General features: G+C 34.1%; 2 long non-coding RNA genes across 2 annotated transcripts; one reads left to right on the top strand and one right to left on the bottom strand.

Annotated features, from left to right (window-relative positions):
- The first annotated feature begins 3,637 nt into the window (after nt 1-3,637).
- Nucleotides 3,638-11,770, top strand: LOC117682033 (uncharacterized). Its single transcript, XR_010712774.1, has 3 exons — nt 3,638-3,777; nt 7,984-8,149; nt 10,906-11,770. It is a non-coding gene; the product is annotated as an uncharacterized lncRNA (long non-coding RNA).
- Nucleotides 11,771-12,999: 1,229 nt separating this feature from the next.
- LOC105325185 (uncharacterized) lies at nt 13,000-16,202 on the bottom strand. The gene is made up of 2 exons (XR_899672.4): nt 16,024-16,202; nt 13,000-13,291 (listed from the first exon to the last, which is right to left on the bottom strand). It is a non-coding gene; the product is annotated as an uncharacterized lncRNA (long non-coding RNA).
- Between the last annotated feature and the right edge of the window lie 3,469 nt (nt 16,203-19,671).

Raw genomic sequence — 19,671 nt, 5'->3', positions numbered from 1 at the left:
ACAATTCGTCATGTTATCACACAAACATCGTACATTGTCGAACAGACATCGTAGTCAAGTCGAACTAGATTCGCTAGATTCGAAAAAGCACCGTCTGTAGAATTATCACAAGACTGACCTGGCGAATAATGGCGACTTCTAACTTTTAGTAATTCGTAGGCAATCGTAGTATAAATCTTGACAGTGTGACAGGGACTTAACAAATTGACATAAATTTATATCTATCTCCAATCTATATTTTTTGTTTAAAAACCAATGTAACGTTTTAAGAAATAAGAAATTTTTTCTAACAGCATAAACAATGACCAGTTTTCATTACTATCTGACTAGTCTTCATAAGTAAGTTTTTTGTTTTTTTTACATGTAATCTATTCGATTCAACAAAAAAAGCAAATAAGTTTATGATAAACCATAAACCATGAACTACTGGTTTTCAATACAGCTACTAACATTTTAAAAAACAAAAATAAACAAAACAAAAACTCAACAGCAAAAAAGTCTTAGAGTAACTTGGCTAAAAATGAATAACTTTTATCATTCTATTTTTGTGAATATGAAATTTCAAATTTCTAAAGTCTCAGTCAGATTTTTAGATATGTATAATATCTTACTTTAGAGTTTTAAGTAATTATACATATTAAAATCTAAAAATCGAAAACGACTCGATATATCGACTGTTATATTGTCTCCTTTGGAATGACCCTTTATTCCTGCTAACCAACACTCCATTATTAATACACTGTCTACATTTTCTAAAGAGAGAAAGTATTTTATTGCAAATGAAGGCTTCCATACAATTGTATGTAAAAGCTATTGTTAGAACGGAAATTTCCCAAAACATATTATAACCGGGCAGATTGAACGCTGTATTGAGGTGTATTTGGAAACATTTAACAGGTACTGGCTTTTTTGTTTTTTGTTTTAAATCTTTCTCGTTAATAAGCAAGATATATTATGTACAGTAATATTTTTTTCAAAGAGTATGTTGAACCCGAGTCATGAATGCGGGCGCTATATAATACATTGTAATGGTGCAATAATTCGCTGAATTTCGTAAGACAGTATATATGTATTTAATTTTGTTAATATCTAGTGGCGTTTGCTTTGATAATGAATACTATCATTCATTAATCTATAAAATAAATTATTGTGGAATTGTAACTTTATATTTTATTAAAATATAAACGTTGAGCTATATATAGAACCGTAAAAACCCATATCTAATAATAGTCATGTCGAGACTCGTGAACAGCTATGAGTCAAATGTTTACAAGTTTAAAATTTGCACGATTAAAAAGAGAATTTCATTTAAAAATTGACAGACTAGTTCTGTGTATCGTAGGTATATCGTTCGCGCCGGTTACGAAGGTACGACAGTGTTAAAAGGAAATATTTGTGTTTGAATAAACGAAAATATTTCGTCAAGAAAGATAGGATTTTTCAAAAGTTCATACCATATTCATATTATGCCAAAATTTAATCTTTTCCATAATACAAACAAAAGGCACCTTAACCAAACAGTCGTATGGCGTCCCGGTGGTGTTACCAAAAGCTTTACTGATCTATTCAGCCCTTTTAAGTTCAACCTATCTTTTCAGACTAGACCGGACATCATCATGCCAATGATACATTACATCACCAAAAACCCAGAGGTCCTAAAAATCACTGTCCAAACAACAGCCAAGGTCGCTTTGTCCCATAGTACACCTAAAACTCACACACAGAGCCTTAATCAGAGCGCCTTGTTGTCGAATCCAGACAATGGGACGGCCGATTCTTCGTTTCCGATTGATGCAGCTGTAGTAGTTGCAGTAGCTGTGATAGTGATAGGCGCTTTAGTTTTACTTGGATTTATTTTTCAAAAGAAGATAAAGACTTGGGCGTGCCGTATTTTAAAATTAGAAAAACTTGAGGGTGACGCACTGGAACTGAAAAACATAACAGTACAAAATCCCACAAGAGCTGGCCACAATGAAGGAGATACAGTTGTGAGTTCCATCGACCAGAAGTCCAAAGATTTCCAAGCAAATACAAGCTTTGCACCACTTCTTGAACCAGGAGACGGTGATGACTAACTCGGCCCAGAGCATAGTTGGCTAAAGAAACTAATGATAGCCATGTACGAAATAAGGCGAATCGGTGACGACCTGTCCCGATCAATGCCGAGTCGCGATACCTAACTACAGGACAAACAACGGCATATACCAGACTGTACACGATTAGTAAATGGATTGTTCCGTTAACTGAAAATCTGTTTCAATTTAAAAAAGTCTGGGATTCTATACAATGTACATGTATATAGCCTGTAAATAATTAATGTTATTGTACAAGATTTGTATATAAAAAAAGCTTGTATAGAATGATTATTTCATTACCATTTAGATGACAACTAAATGTCCATTGAAATTATGTTCTTGATGTTAAGGAAACATAAGCTGATATACGTGCAGTAATAATATATTCAAACTTTCATCCATAACAAGTACCAAAACAATGACAGAGAAGAAAAGGACGATGAAAAAACGGTCTGATGAAAAAATGTATAAACAGAGTTAATATATTTGATAGTACAAATGTAAATGTTGCAATACATAGCAAAAATATTTATACGTATTTATTTATTATATCTATGTTGCATAATAACATGTGTATCAAAGAATTTAATTTTGTACATCGGCCATCCATAACCTATTATTGTGACTTTTAACAACTGTTATTTGCAATAAATAAATAAAAGAAAGAAAAATAAAAGCTAACACGGGAAATTTGTTGTTTATTTTATATTTGTTTCTCTCATTACATATATTAATACCATTTAATTTACAAAAAGATACGTTTTTATTCTTGACCGCAACAATAGTACCTCGAAGCATTACAATATTAAAAGTTATTCCTCTTTTATTAATTTCATGATTACAATATTCTTAGGATAACTAAACTATTAACTACGGGGAGGGGTTGTGGGTATATCAATCGGACGATAGTTTTCTTGCAGTACAGAAATTCGACTTCTGGATACAATTAATTACTAAATTATTTTCTGATCATGTCAATTAAATTGTTTTTTTTTCACACTTAATTTCACTCCCATGACAAATATGCGACATTAAAACTCAATAAAATAATATATAAATAGTGCCTGTTTGGGAGGGTAACAGTTGAAATTGACACCCGAGAAAACCATTGTCAACCGACGCGAAGCGGAGGTTGACAATGGTTTTCGAGGGGTGTCAATTTCAACTGTTATCCTCCCAAACGGGCACTATTTATTTTGTTCTACTGAATGTCTTAATTTTTAAGAAAATTTTACTGCTTTTATATAGGAATAACGTGAATTCTACAGCGAACCGTACGCGCATAATTTTCGCGCATGTAACATTTTTTAATGTTACCCGTTGCTAAGTGCGTTGCTAACGCTGAGGGTAATAGAAAGAATTGTGAACTGCGTCTTAACCAATCAGATTTTAGTATTTAACATGAAAGTATAACAAATTATAATTATTCCCCGTAAAACATCACTTCTAAGCGATGAGGAATTTACCTTAAAATGAGATATTCCAACGCTTGTCATGTAAAATAAAAGGAGATAAACGAAAAATTTCTGCAATCTCAACTATTTTTAATCCTAGCATACATATTTCCCTTTCTATTTTAGTTGGGGGGTTTTTTGTGTGCTAATTATATGAAACACTAAATTGAAAGTAGGGCAGCCAATACTGAATATGTTTAGAACATAGTAAGGACCAATTAGTGAATTGGACATATATCAATTAACAGGTAACATCTGATATGAGCGGCATAATTTTCTTTTTTTTCATTTATCAATATTCGGTAAAGGTAGGAACATAAAGTTTTGTTTTGTAATTTCTGAGTATTGAACGATAAACTTACGGAGACAGTGATATATAAGATTTTCGTGTAAAAGAACCGTATGAATTCATTGATATATTCTAAATAGTCTTGGCATACACAAATACTATTGTTCACTTTGTCTAATTGATAAAAAATTGTAATCTTTTAACTTTATTTCACGAAACATGTAAACAGTCACTAAAGATATATATTTAGTACTTTAAAAACACATGTCTATTAATAGCTATAGGCCTAGTTATTTTAAGAGAGATATGTCTACAAATGTGAACTATACTACGAATCTTTTTGAAATCCTTATATACTGAAAGGGAAAACAGAAACACACATAATTCAAACACAGAGCTAATTAAAGAAAATATTGAGATCAAATTTCCTCTAAGTTTCTAAAACATAATCATTATCGTCAGTGAAGAGAACTTACCTTTCTATTCAGGTGATATCGTTAAGATATGGCGGTATGCTGTTAAGAAACAGACCACGTTACTTAAACCAATCGCCTTAGACCATCTGTCCTCTGTCATATCCTGTCACGGAAATTGTGGGAGAGCCAGTGGCGTAGCGCCCTTTACGCAAAAACGCAAATGAATACACAAAATTTTGCAAAGCATAGGTCTTATGATTTGAGTTCCCTATTGTTTGCACGTAAACAAATTGTATTGAGACTCCACTGAATTATAATCTGCATATTTAGTATTCAGTTCTCATCGTAAACCATGCAATTACTACGATTCCGGAAAATACCGCCATTCCATACTTTACATTGAAATTAATTGGAAGTTCGTTTGAATCATAAATTGATATGGACGAGCTATACCTTTGACTTTCATGTTATTGGCTTAAAGAATGATCTACAATAAACTTATTAAAATGAGATGAACAACTTTTAACTCCTTTCAAGTTTAAATATTCATACTAAAATCTGAAAGCACATCAAGTTTTGAGTGTTTGTCCGTAATTGTATTCTGTCAGTCTATACTTACATGTAATTTAAAGTCGGCGGTCGGGTGATTAAAATTTTGACAAAGTCAAAATACATTGTGATAAACTTGATCAAAAATTTGTCATTTAGGTAAGTATGTTACGGTTTGAATGATAGACCTGTTTCAAAACGCCTATTATCTTTAGTCATATGCAGTTGGTTTCCGCTGGGGTATCAGTGTTTCATATATAATTACACATTCTTTTAAAAATACATTTCCCTTACACATACAGTATGTAAAATTGTAACATTTTGAGACAATATCTCATCATCAAAAGCCTGTAAATTTAAAAGCTAAAACCTTAAATCCAAGAGCATCGGGGGTCTTGAAATTTTAAAGAAAATATTCGAAGAGTACCAGGTAAATAATGTTTGTCTCGGAATTCAGCAACTTTTGTTCATATTTATTGGAATTATAATACTTAAAAAATGTCATATTTTAAGGCTGTTTTGTCATTCAAATAACATAAAATCCAGGAGCTTCCGGGGGCTTCGCCCCCCGGCCCCCACCAGGGCTCTGCCCTGAACCCGCTGGGGGCCTCAAGGCGGCCCCAAGACCCCTTACCTTTTTTGAATACAGTAAATTAAAAGGTAGCTACGCCACTGAGAGCAATGGCTTGTTCATCTTCGCTAGCCAAGGCTTTTTGGCCCACTTTGCTCCCCATAAACTCTTGGCGGATTTCGTTACTCGGTGACAAGCTCCGTTTTATTATTGGCTGCAGCTGCGAGTCGCTGATCCAATCGCAGTGCTTGTAAATATAAATTTTAAAAGACAACACATGTGTGTTCTTTAAAAAAAAATTCGGTGCCTTTAACAAGATGAGACACAAGATCTCGAGTACAGTGTCTCCCCGACGATTGTCTAACCAGATCGCTTTACTCAAGTTGCTCGCTAGATAGCGCCACCACATCACCGAGTTTTCGTAATGAAATCCGCCAAGGGTTATGGGGAGCAAAGTGGACCGAAAACCCTTGGCTAGCGAAGATGTGGCTCATTCCTTCCGAAGCGTAGTACCCCAGGCCTACCACATTTTGGGCGTTCTACAAGGCTTCTTGTATCCCACACGCGATTAAATTTAAACGTGTACAACAGGTCTTTTTTGGCCTTGTTAAAGTCAATATCCGCTCACTAAATTCGTATAGTTAGATAATTTCATTCACATTTATGCTAGAAAGAATTTAATCTGGCCGATTTTTTTTAAATACTCTTTTGATAATCAAAAATAAACCTAAAAAAGAAACAATGGTAAATAATTTATACTTAAGATTGGAAACAGCAGTCATCCACCCTTTTTTGATGTTTGGCATATATCATTGCCTTGAATTTTGATATGTTTTACTATTGGGGTCAGCATATTACATAATATACTGCCAAGGACTTCACACAGTTGTCAGTTGTTTTCTAGTCTATGCTGACCCCCTTGATGGTGTATATATTTATTTTTCGTCATTTACTTCAATAAATAATTTCTATATCTGTTTTGTTTTATCAAAAAACTAAGTACAGTTGTCTTGGCTTTAAATAATATAGAAACATAAATAATATTTTGTTTTTTATTACGAGTTACCTAGTTCATTTAAAATCAAAATAATGTCTTGTTTGATTTGTCTTTAAAGACCAATCAATCACAATGATGGTTCGTGTTATTACCGGAAAAAGCAATGATGTTGAAACAATTTTAAATACTACAGAGGCGAACTGGTCACATACTACACCATAAACTCACGGCCTTAACCAAAGTATCAACTCGCTGAGCTTTGAAGACAGTGACGCCAAAGACTCTTCTTTTCCGATGGCTGCTATTATTGTCCCCGTTCTTCTTTTTCTGCTTTGCGCTTTCCTTTTGATGGCGTATAAATTCAGAGAAAAGTTGAGATGTTGGAGAAATCGCAATTCAGATGGGTGGGGATCTTGACCATTTTCAAGTTATTTGCGCACTTCTTGTTTGAGGGGGGCCAGGACCACCCCAGGTCCAATGACCTACAAACCATGTGATTCCCCTTCACTCAAGGAACAAGAATATATTTGGTTAAGGGGTGGGGATCTCGACCGTTTTGAAGATATTCGTGCACTTCCTGTTTGAGGGGGGTCAGGACAACCCCAGGGCCCATGACCTACGTATACATACCATTTGATGCCCCCTAAAACATTGAACAAGAATATATATGGTTTAGGGGTGGGGTTCTTAACCGTTTTTAATATATTCGTGCACTTCCTGTTTGAGAGGGTTTAGGACCACCCACAGGGCCCATGACCAACATACCACTTGATGCCCCTTGACACAAGGAACAAAAATATATATGGTTAAGGGGTGGGGATCTTAACCATTTTCAAGTTATTTGTGCACTTCCTGTTTGAGGCAGGTCAGGACTACCCCCGGGGCCCATGACTTACATACCATGTGATTCCCCTTAACACATGGAACAAGAATATATATGGTTTGGGGGTCAGAATTCTAACAGTTTCTGAGATATATGGTCATTTCCAATTCCTGGGGGTGGGGTTGACCCCAGGGGTCAGATATAATAAACCCTTTTTATTGCCTGTAACAGTCAATATATGATTCTGAAAACCCTATATTATTATCTTTGTCCGTTTTCAAGTTATAACCATTTACAATAGAGTCTAAGATTTCCCCCTTAAGGTTCAATGTTAGACCCCATGACCTTTTGACCCCCCAGAACAGTGGTTGGCCAACCCCAAATGAGAAAAATCAAACAAGCGTGCACATCTAGTTATGCAGGCCTATCGTATCCTAGAGTTTTGTACAATTCTGTTCAGCCATCTCTGAGAAACGCAACGCGGGAAAGAAGAAGAAGAAGAAGAAACCGTACTTCGTTTGGGAGACTTAATTACTAAACAATATAGTACATTTAAACTATGTGATAAATTAAGCCCAGCAATAGACTTTAAACCTCTATCCTGGGGGGACAAAAATTGAGTTGTGGTAGACGTCATTATGAATATATATATATTTGTTTGATCTGCGAGTTCCGTTTATTAGCATCAGCGAAAATTTAATTTATTTCTATAAAATGATTGATACATGATTCTAGTGGAATAATTTTTTTGTCAGGCTAGCATTTTGGAAAGCTATTTCTTTTTCTTTTTTTGTATGTTACAACAAAAGCTACGACCATCCTATCCTTGGTCAGGCGTAGATGTCTGCAGATTTACGCCTTTTAGTAAGACGGAATTTGACTTAAGCCAAGATTTACGCCGGGCGCAGAGTAACAGGCTTCGGATCAATTGTACAAACTTACAAAACCTGCCCTGTGGATTACAAATATTATCAGGTAGAATTTTCATCTAGCAATCTATTTTTTACATGTAAAACATAAACATACGGTAAGAGATCTTATTATAATAATTCTTTCATAATTAAGAAGATTATGAAATGTAGATAACATGTAGTTGCGCTTTGTACACTTTACTTGTCAAGTTTTGAATGTATTTTGGTACACTTTAACAAATAAAACATGGCTGGTTTTTTGTCTGTCATTAGGATGTTTTTAATATTTATTTGGGTTTTTTTGCGAAGCGTGGTTATATTTCAGATATTTATAACATTTAAAAAACTCGTCTTTGTATGTAGCGACTCATATATTAATAGACACACATCATTCCAGTTCTTATCTCCGATACCCGCTCGCTTGATGTTACCCTCTTTCGTCCGTGTGTTATGCTTTTCTTTCTAACTTGTGCATCAACTGATCAGCTAAAGTTAGATGACATAATGCACAGCAAGTTCCCCAAGTGAAGGCAAGGGAGTTCACTTGAAATAGGGTTAAGTTTTCTGTGAAAGGCAAAATCTCATTCCGGAGGTTTATCCATCTTATCACCTTTGTTCATTTTCTTCTTGAAAACCTTCCACCCCTTACTAAACCCTGTGAATATGTAATTGTTTATCAAATATTCTACTCAATTAAGTCCAAATCTGCGATGAAATTATTATATGATGCAGAATGTTCAGACAAGGGGTGACCCAAAACTATCAATTTGTCAACCCGAATTGATGAACATTACCTATCCAGAGAAACTGGGCACTCTGCTCTATATCGTATTGTACATGATACCCCTGTAAAACAGGGATACTCTTTATGCAATATTTTGCCAAACATTTGCAAAGTTGAACAGCTGCTATTTTTTTCATACATTATCAAAAATCAAAATCCTAGCGATACGCATACCTCTGATATATGTTCAATAAATCTGCAAATGAACAACTTCCTATCTTGAAAACTGTTGGAGGAGTTATCCATACAATAGGGGTACCATATACAAAACCTGCCCTGTGGATTACAAATATTATCAGGTAGAATTTTCATCTAGCAATCTATTTTTTACATGTAAAACATAAACATACGGTAAGAGATCTTATTATAATAATTCTTTCATAATTAAGAAGATTATGAAATGTAGATAACATGTAGTTGCGCTTTGTACACTTTACTTGTCAAGTTTTGAATGTATTTTGGTACACTTTAACAAATAAAACATGGCTGGTTTTTTGTCTGTCATTAGGATGTTTTTAATATTTATTTGGGTTTTTTTGCGAAGCGTGGTTATATTTCAGATATTTATAACATTTAAAAAACTCGTCTTTGTATGTAGCGACTCATATATTAATAGACACACATCATTCCAGTTCTTATCTCCGATACCCGCTCGCTTGATGTTACCCTCTTTCGTCCGTGTGTTATGCTTTTCTTTCTAACTTGTGCATCAACTGATCAGCTAAAGTTAGATGACATAATGCACAGCAAGTTCCCCAAGTGAAGGCAAGGGAGTTCACTTGAAATAGGGTTAAGTTTTCTGTGAAAGGCAAAATCTCATTCCGGAGGTTTATCCATCTTATCACCTTTGTTCATTTTCTTCTTGAAAACCTTCCACCCCTTACTAAACCCTGTAAATATGTAATTGTTTATCAAATATTCTACTCAATTAAGTCCAAATCTGCGATGAAATTATTATATGATGCAGAATGTTCAGACAAGGGGTGACCCAAAACTATCAATTTGTCAACCCGAATTGATGAACATTACCTATCCAGAGAAACTGGGCACTCTGCTCTATATCGTATTGTACATGATACCCCTGTAAAACAGGGATACTCTTTATGCAATATTTTGCCAAACATTTGCAAAGTTGAACAGCTGCTATTTTTTTCATACATTATCAAAAATCAAAATCCTAGCGATACGCATACCTCTGATATATGTTCAATAAATCTGCAAATGAACAACTTCCTATCTTGAAAACTGTTGGAGGAGTTATCCATACAATAGGGGTACCATATATGAAATATTTTGTCAAAAATGATATAACGATGTTCAACAGCTGGTATTTTTGTCATAAGTTAATCTGAAATCAAAACCTTAGCACTATGCACACCTCAGATATATGTGCAATTGATCTGCAAAAGGAAGAACAACTTCCTATCTAGAAAACTGAAGGAGTTATCCGTAAAAAAAAGAGTACCCTTGTGTCACCCCCCCCCCCTACCCTGCCGACCGCTGCCATTTTCACCACTTCAAAAACCGGATTTTCCTTCGGAAAACCCGGTTAAACGAACCTTACTATGTACATCATCAATGTTGACCTTTATTTTTATTCAGTAGTCAGTTGAATGTTATAAAAACGCCTGGTTTACAGAATTCCCGACACATTTTATACAATAGGGAAACTTTATTAGAGAAAATTTAATTTTCATTTTTTTTGGGGGGGGGGGGTGTGGCTGTTTAAAGTTTTCTTTCTCCAACAAAAATACCTCCTGTAGTTCCTGTAAAGATTAGCCAGTCCATGTAATTCAATACTATATTAGAATGATTAAGGGCGTCATGCTGTAGATGCGCATTAAGGTTCTATAAAAATTTAATCGTCATCTTGGGGATCAATATCAAAACTGTTGTTTATCACCACGCAAGCCCACCAAAACATGATATGTAGGGACTCCATCCACACAGCAGCCAATTCATTTCATTGAATATTTCAAAAAATTAACAAACACTTCATTCTTTGTTTTAATTCCGGTATTTTTATTTCTTTTCAGTTTGGTCTTTCTACATGACAATGTTACATTATATCGGTAAAAACACTACTAGCAGCAGCGCGGTTTCAACTACAGCAGAGGTGAACTTGTCAAATCCTACACAAGAAAGTCACGGCCTCAACCAAAGTGACACTTTGCGGAACGTCGACGACTCTCCATTTCCATTTGCTGCTGTGGTTGTCCCTGTACTTATTGGTCTAGCTGTAGTACTAGTAGTAGTACTTGTCATTGGGTATAAATTCAGAGACAATTTAAGAGATTGGATAAATCGCAATTCACAGGAAAATAGAAACAACATAGATTTGACGGTAGAAGAAGGCCCTGATCTTAACGAAGCAGACCAGGACACCAACGAAGACCAAGCAAACACAAGTGTTTTGCCGCTGATGACGCAAGATAATGGTGTGTAACTCGGCCCCTAGAACAGTAATATAAAGGAAAAAACGATGACTATACGCTAATTAATTTGAAAAAAGTCATGTTATGACCACTACATAGACTTTTCTGCATGAATCTCGAGAATGGAGGGAACAATTTTGCAAATCATCAATTATTCACAGCGTAAAATTTGATTCATATTTGTACATCTACATATCTTAATGCAAAATATTGTGTAATGTGTCGATTTGTGTTATTTTTTTTATAGTAAAAACAATACGTGTGTTACTGCCATTAGTCACTGCCATTGTCCTCGAAATTAACTAAAGCATTTAGACTGGTTTCTGAACCTCTCATGCAGTAATTACTAAAAAAAAATATTGTTTAGACTAAACGGTGCCATATATAAGTCGATTAATTTCAAATGTATGTATGCATATAAACCAGTTTCTACTTAGTTGTCTACATTAAATTAAAAAACCAGAAATTGATTGTTTCATTTTAATTTCTTACTATCTGCTAAGAAAAATGTGTAAGTTTCTTTGTCAGTTAAACTTGAGAAACGATTCTTTCTTGTAACTATGAGTGACAGAGCTGGGTTTTTTTAATTGTCAGTGTTTAGATATGATTTTTTTTGGTACAAGACAAAATGGATAAAACGAAGAACATGCTTGTAGATACTGAAGAAGTCACATTCATTCACTTATTCTATGCAGCCCACGAATCATCCAGAATCTCAGTTAAGATGCCAATACCAGTATTGACCTTCGAACTCATACTCTGGTTGAGTCTTCTTTAGAATTATGTCTGTTTTATTGCTAATTCATTAAGCCGCTGACGTAGTTGAGACTCTATAAAATTCGAAATCCTGCATCAGTTGGCTTTTATTTCTAAGGACATTCGGGAATACGACACATCTGCATTCGTTTTCATCTTACGCCCCACAGCGCGCCTCAAACTTGTATCCCTATGCCAACATTCCTTCACCCCGTACTGCACACGGCGGATGCAGAACTCCCTAGCACCGTACGAGTCTACGCGGTCATGTCTTGTATATTCGTGTGAACTCTGGATTGCAGTTTCTTGTTTCTTAGTTGTTGAGAATCAAAAATGCTAGTACGTATGTAAATAGTACACTTGCAGCAGGTAAAAAAGTTATTCGAATGAAATTAAAATCGAAGAAAGTTTCAAATTTCTACCCCCGTTAAAATTAGAAATGGTATTTTGGTGTGCAAGAACAGTTTTTAAATCACTGAAAAAGGACTTTTCCAGCCTTCCACAATGATTTTAAAGTCAGTCAGATTTTAAGCTGCTAAAATTCTTAGTTCCAATGGCGGAGGAACAAATCCTGAGAACGAAAGGTCCAAAAAGGAATTTCATGCTTTTATGTAAAATTCGGCGATCGAACAATAAAGAGACAACTCGGTTTCTTGCTGTCAAAGAATAAGTACATGATCATGGATCGCAAGGGTACGTTGAATTTGCTAATGATTTGTTGATCAGTCCTCATGTAAAGTATTGAGTTTTTTTATGCTGCATGTTTTTATTGTGATGGAAAACACAATGTTTTAACAAAATATAAAAAAAATATTTTTTTAGTTTCGGGTATGTCGAAAGGTAGTTCTTCATAGGTTATTTCATTATTTAATAAAACAAATTCTGGCAAATCATGTTGGCCTATGTTTTAACCTTTGAAATTAACAATATAAACACCAATTTGCATGCGAGATCATTTATTGAACTACTTTGTTAGAGTAGGTATTCTTATTAGCGGGTCATAGTCAGTACAGCGGCATTTGAAGTGCTGAGTGGGACCAGGACAGAGGAAATCTTGACGGTCACATGAAGAGGATCTGTAGCCAAATGATTTGCAATAGTTGAAACAAATCTTGGCATCGCACTCCGCCATGCTGTAGCACGGTCCCTCTCGTGTCCAACAGGTGCCCAGATCCGGCAGAAAGACAGCAACCAACACAAAGCCCAGCATTGCATTCATGAGAGCAGACATCTACAAATGGAAGAAGTTAGGTGTCGAACTTATTGTTGAAGTGTATGATTAATATTTATTTTTTACTTACAAGGTACATGCACAAGAGTTCAATATGGGAATACATTTTGACTTGAGACATTTGAAGAAATCTTAAACTGATTACAAATTATTCTATTTACATTATGGATTGCTTTCACAGAAAAGCTGTCATTCTAACTTTAAAAAATACCACTGCATTTGAACTACTCGGGGTTACTCCTAAATATTACATGTAATTGTATTCACAATGAAAGATATTTATTTCAAAATCGATTTAAGACTTAGCCTGTCGTGTCAGGACCTGCCGTGGGTTTTACACGTTGAGGTTCTTTCAAAAGATCAGTAACGAAGTCATGTCGACAGACTTCGATTACATTTTATAATGTTTAAAAATACTGGCACAGAATCAGAATTTTTACCGGAAAAGGGGGGGGGGCTTTTATTTTTAAATGATTTTACTAAACTTTGAACGGAAGAACCACCTTCCCCCGATCCGCGCATGAAAACAATATTGTCAGTATTATAAACTGACTTGTTTGACAGAAATTTATTTAAAGTCATGTATATACAGGTGTAAAAATTGCCAATTAGGGGAAGGGGGGGGGGGGGTCCTGTCCTCTAACACCTGTGTTATAATGTAACGATGGATTGCATTTGATGCCCTTGCGGCTCAACCGAAAAAGCAAAATACTTAATTTCGAAAACAACATATTGATAATTCAGACGCGCTGTAGCTAGAGTTCAATGTTCTAAAATCAAAATCTGAGACAATCGCAACTTTTCGGGCCTTTCCGGTATGCTCTGAAAAACACCTCGAATGTATTAACATTACCGGATGCTAGAATTTTATACAAAATGGAGTCACTTCCTATAAAGAATAAGTATCAGCTAGACAGCCTGATTAGTCGCTACTGTGTTATATTTTAGGGTATATCATTTACTTAATTGAAGTCTAGCTTACATCTCAAAAGATCGTAAAATGTGTTGTATTTATATCAAGTTTTATAAAAAGGGGGTTGTTATGGACGCCTAGGTAATACAATCGAGGTGTTTTTCCGAGCCTGCCGGAAAGGCCTGAGAAATTGCGATTGGATCTGAGAGTGTATGTTTTGTTGAAAACTTTACAAAATATGAAGAAATTGGAACAATACGTAAATCTGACATAAAAGACAAGCTTTTGCACTAATTTATGTATAACGTAACTTAGAATTCAATATAATGCAATACGATGATTTTCATATACGCGAAAGAGCCGAAATAATTAGAATCGTAGATCAGTTTGCCTGTTAAGGCATTATTTTAAGCCACAGTATTAAGTTCGCTAGAGCTGAAAAACAACCGAGCAAAATAGAGAGGAATATTTGTATATTGAAAAGAAATATCCGAAACTTTAAATCATAACAAATTGATATCATTGTCCGATTGTCTTGTTGGCCGTGTAATTAATTATGCATTTGGGGTATGTGGTTCAATCAAAGCACCTACTATTGAGAAACTTTATATATATCTTGGGGTTGAAAGTTCTAATTTGTATAAAGCGGTGTATTATGAATAAGGACTTTTCCTTTGCTGTACCAAAGAATGCTTAACATAATTTAGTTTCGCCAAAAATACTTTTGCCATTACAGTTGTATTATTCAATACTTCTATTATTAAATATATGACTGTGTTAAAATATAATGCAAACAACTGGTTGCTCCATGTTAAAGATTTTTTATGATAAAAAAGAAAACGCTTTACGGGAATTTGATATGCAACCCTGGTACTAGATAAGTTTGAATTATAGAAAGAAAACAACAACAACAAATGCAGATATTATTGTCAAACAATTTTTTTTATCACACTAGACATGATGTTTTACAACTAGATAGTTCCATTAAATGCTCTCTTTTTAAAAATACCTTATTGCAACCAATAATTTACGATTATTATATACGGAAACCCGAACCAATCAAGTATCAAAAATATATTCCAAGATTTAGATTGTCTATGCAACAACTAGCAATAATAGAAACGGGTCGATCTGACAACTGTGAACAACAAAATAGAAAATGTTTTCTGTGTTCATATTTTGTTGAAAATAAATCTTATTTGAACATGTCCTTTAAACGGAGCATTACATTAACCCACTAGAAAAAAAATCTTCAATGTCGAAACTATTGCGGCATTTTAATGCTGAAAATGTTAAAAATGTATGTATTGGGGTTATTTTGTTCTACTTTAGATTTGAACTAAGACAAAACCTACTTTCGTAAGTTAGATAATGATACTGTATGTACACTTCTGCCATATTATTCTGTTAAGCTACCTGTGCATTTATGTACTTGTTTGTTTGTAGTGATGAGCTATGCAGCTCAAAGTTAATAAAGAAATAAACTGAGAACTGATTATAATAATAATTATGATAGTAGAAAATTGAACTTATTTGCTTTAAATTGTAGCTAAAACTTAATACATTCTTAAATGCAAATATATCATTATTAAAATAACAGTACTTCCTGTTTATTTGTATGTTAAAATTTCACGATTTAATGTTTATTCAATGTTTACTTCGTATAGCATGACTAGCACTAGGGTTATCATTATTTTTTAAAAAAAGATGTAAAATACCCAAAGTCGACCAAAATTTCTATAAATCAAGACCAATAACAGATTAATTTTCGTTAGTTACAATCTATCTGTTACAGCAATTTATGGTAAATTTTGCTTACCTTGTCTTCTGTTACTCTGATCAAACTGAGTTCAGTTGAATATGTTTGTTATGCTGCATCTCTCTCTAAAGCATTCATTTATATGTTTCAGATTACTCAATCGATTGACTGATTGGGTTTAAAGGGGACAATATTTTGCGCCGTTTTTGTGAAAATGACAAATTTGAGATGTAAAATTAATGGAGTGTTCAATTTGAAAAGTTTTATCATCAACATCAGAGGACAATTACGCCATTGTGACAGAATGATTAATTTAAGCCACTTTTTTCTTTTAGTGCAAACAACCTAAATACATGAATTGGAATTTGAAACAGCGTAGTTCTTAAATAGATCCTGATGACAAAAATTATATTTGTTTTGTTATTGTAAAGTTCAGGCTCATAAATACATTATTTAAGATCTAAATTATTATGATAAATAATTATTAAAAAGGTAAGAACATTGATGAAGTTTTCAGGAGAATGTCTCTTTTATATGTCCCTCAAAACAATAATTATTACGAAGTGAACTTTACAGACACAAGAACGTACAATATTAAACACACAAAAATCTAATTTTTTTTACGGAATATGTCTCTACATACATTTTCTGCTTTAAGCCAGAAATGCTGTTTTCAACATTGAGGGATTTTACATTCCAGCCGACTACAAAATAGCAGAATGATAATTTTAAAGAGACAATTGTTGAAAAAAGTGTCGTTGGAACTTCAAAATAAACAATACGAATCAGATATTCCGAAGTTTTAATTTATTTTTAAGAATATATTATCGTTCTTTTAAATTTCCCGGGAAAAACATTGTCATGTCAAAAACGAAAGATGACGCAACATCAAATTGATAGTTTTGGAGTTTTAGAAGAGTTTCATCATATAAATGTAGTACAAACGACCTACATTTTGTTTAAGCAGCGTAGTACCTGAGCCTGATGAAACAAGTTATAATTGAACTGTTAACTAATGAATTCAAACACGTAGATATGTGGAGGTAACACGTGTTAATAACATTAGGTAACCTGCATATTGTACACGTGAATGATGTTCATTTAATCTTTGTTTTATTTAGCCTTCAATCATAAAGAATGTTGTATTTCGTTTGTTGTAAAGACCTTAGTTATAAACCTTATTAACGAAAGTTATGTATTTTCTCTGCAATGTGGCTATATATAGTCATACCGCATGAAAACCCCAAGAAAGTATTTAACTGCGTGGACCCTGAGGTGGCACCGGACAGTTGTTTTTTTTATACAGTTCATTGTAGCTAGGAGATGTGTGTCCTCGGAACTCTGAAACTAGAATTTCCTAAGTTCCCATTCAGCACAAATACCTAAGGCCAATTACCAATTTCTAAAGAAAATTACCAATCAGCACCTGTAAAATTTTCTACACACTGGTTTTTATGAAATTTTGACCCTTTTATATTTCGCCTATTTTACATCATTTTTCAGCTTTTTAGACCTCCCCAAGCTTATTCCCTGCAATGGGTTGACATTCTCTACCATGTGCACCATTACATGTCAAAAACTTAACAGTGTATAGTTTACTATGTCCCATCCACCTACTTTTTGCGTTAATTTATAATTACCTCCCGTCTGTAACTTGCTTACTTTGTAAAGTTAACATAACAATCATAGCCGCTAGTAAAGCATTTTACTTCTGATTCACATGTACTTTGCATTAGGTGCCTACATATTGCATACCAATTTTAAACAAGAGACATCCGTCTGACCAATAATAATCGTTTCATGAATTTTAGCAACACTCACACTCTCATTCAACCTCAGTCACTCTCAATTTTACAAAACTTTTGACGGTTAATGTATTCGAAACTGTTCCTTGCTACCTGATGTCCACGCAGAAAAAATAGGGAAGGTTAAAGGGGCATGGTCACGATTTTGGTAAAAAATTATGTTTCTAATTGTAATGTTAAGAATACTTCAGTTAGGCATTTTTAATATTCAACAAAAATTTGAGTGCCATTTGTTGAGTTATATGGGAGATACAGAGCTTTCATATGGAAAATGTTACAATTCATATCGAGCACTGTTATAATTTTTATCAATCAAATCAAAACTTTTATCAAGGTGAATATTAAACTATTGATTTTGTGTAAATAATACTCTGTAATCAAATGCTGAATTGAAATAATCAACAATAAAACTTCTGAATGTGTGAAAACGATACTTAAGACATACTTAAATTACCTCTACCGGCCGTCAAAGTTTTGGATAAATTGTCCTAGCCTAACACTCTTCTAGTTACCGACTTAAGTCTAAGAATGTACATAAGTCCTACTTAAGCACTGTCTTAGACTTAAGTACCCTTTATGTCACGAGCCCTAGGCTAGCACACGTTTATCTGAATGAAATTTATGACCATACCACCCCGGAGCCTCATTAGTAGGATGAAGGGAAAAAAGACCACGTTTTTAAAATAATCTTCTTCTCTACTCTGACACATGCTGGAAAGCAGTATATGCATGTATCTGATGTTCATAAAGCCCACCACCAAATTTGTGACATTCATCGCCCCTGGGTCAGGGGATAAGGCCATAGGGCGGGGCTAATATGACCATATAGTGAAAATATATTTAAATAAAACATATAAATACAATGTAGATATTTTTCTTTACAATAATTGAAGATACCCAACATACAGTCAAATGCAAGAACAGGTAACATACGAATGTTGTTCGGAAAAATTGGAATACGTTTTGGCAGTTTGTGTTGTGAAATTTACTCGTCTTAGGAGTGTTCGATGATCTTGGCTATTTTTAGAAAATATTGACTTCCTTTGAAAAAAAAGAGATCCATTTACAAATAGAGGAAAAATCCATAAATTTATATAATAAATTATAGGGATTTTTCCCTTAGTTAAGTATAATTTATAGTTTAACTATTCTTATCTTAAAATTTTAGGTAGATCTGGGGCTCGTAACATAAAGCATGCTAAGATTTTGATTTAAGTAGGGTCATAAGTAGGACTTAGGCGGAATCTTAGGACCTACATAAGTCCTACTTAAGTATGTCTTATATACCGTAACATAAAGCAAACTTAGCAATGTCTTAGCTAAGTCATATTTACATTTCTTGACGAATTTGAATGTATTGGTTCTATAGATACACGTGCATGACATCTTTGATATTAGATGGGGTAAATGTAAATGTACAGACACAACAGTCAAGGTGGCATGAGTATATATTCATATGTGCCTAAAATTTGTAAAAAGCTCAAAGCGATGGATCTCGGACAATATATTCAGTCTATTGTTGTTGCTTGTTTGTTTTGACGAATATTCACTATTTTAGTCGTCCTCGAAGACTGCCTGTGGCGTAATATTGCGATGCCGTTGAACTTGATATAATTATATCTAAGTGGATTTCTTTTTATCTTTATTTCTACCTCTTTCCTTACCAATTAAGCAATTCACATTATCTGGGTATAATTCATTCATTAAGTCGATATAATGAAATGAGGCAGTCGTCGTCTTTAAAATCGCTAAGGGTTTTTCTGTCTTTGAACGTCCTTCTTTTAGTTTTTCAATTAAGTTTTGCGAGTTTATATATGCAGTTACTTCTTGTAAACCGACCATTAAGTGTTTACAACCTATTCAGCAGTCCACTTGTATACTACCGGTTTATGAAAAATGTGAC

Source organism: Magallana gigas, chromosome 4, assembly GCF_963853765.1.
Source record: "Magallana gigas chromosome 4, xbMagGiga1.1, whole genome shotgun sequence".
NCBI classification, from domain to species: domain Eukaryota; kingdom Metazoa; phylum Mollusca; class Bivalvia; order Ostreida; family Ostreidae; genus Magallana; species Magallana gigas.
The sequence above is the reverse complement of the archived record's forward strand: the minus strand, read 5'-3'. Positions and strand labels throughout refer to the sequence as shown.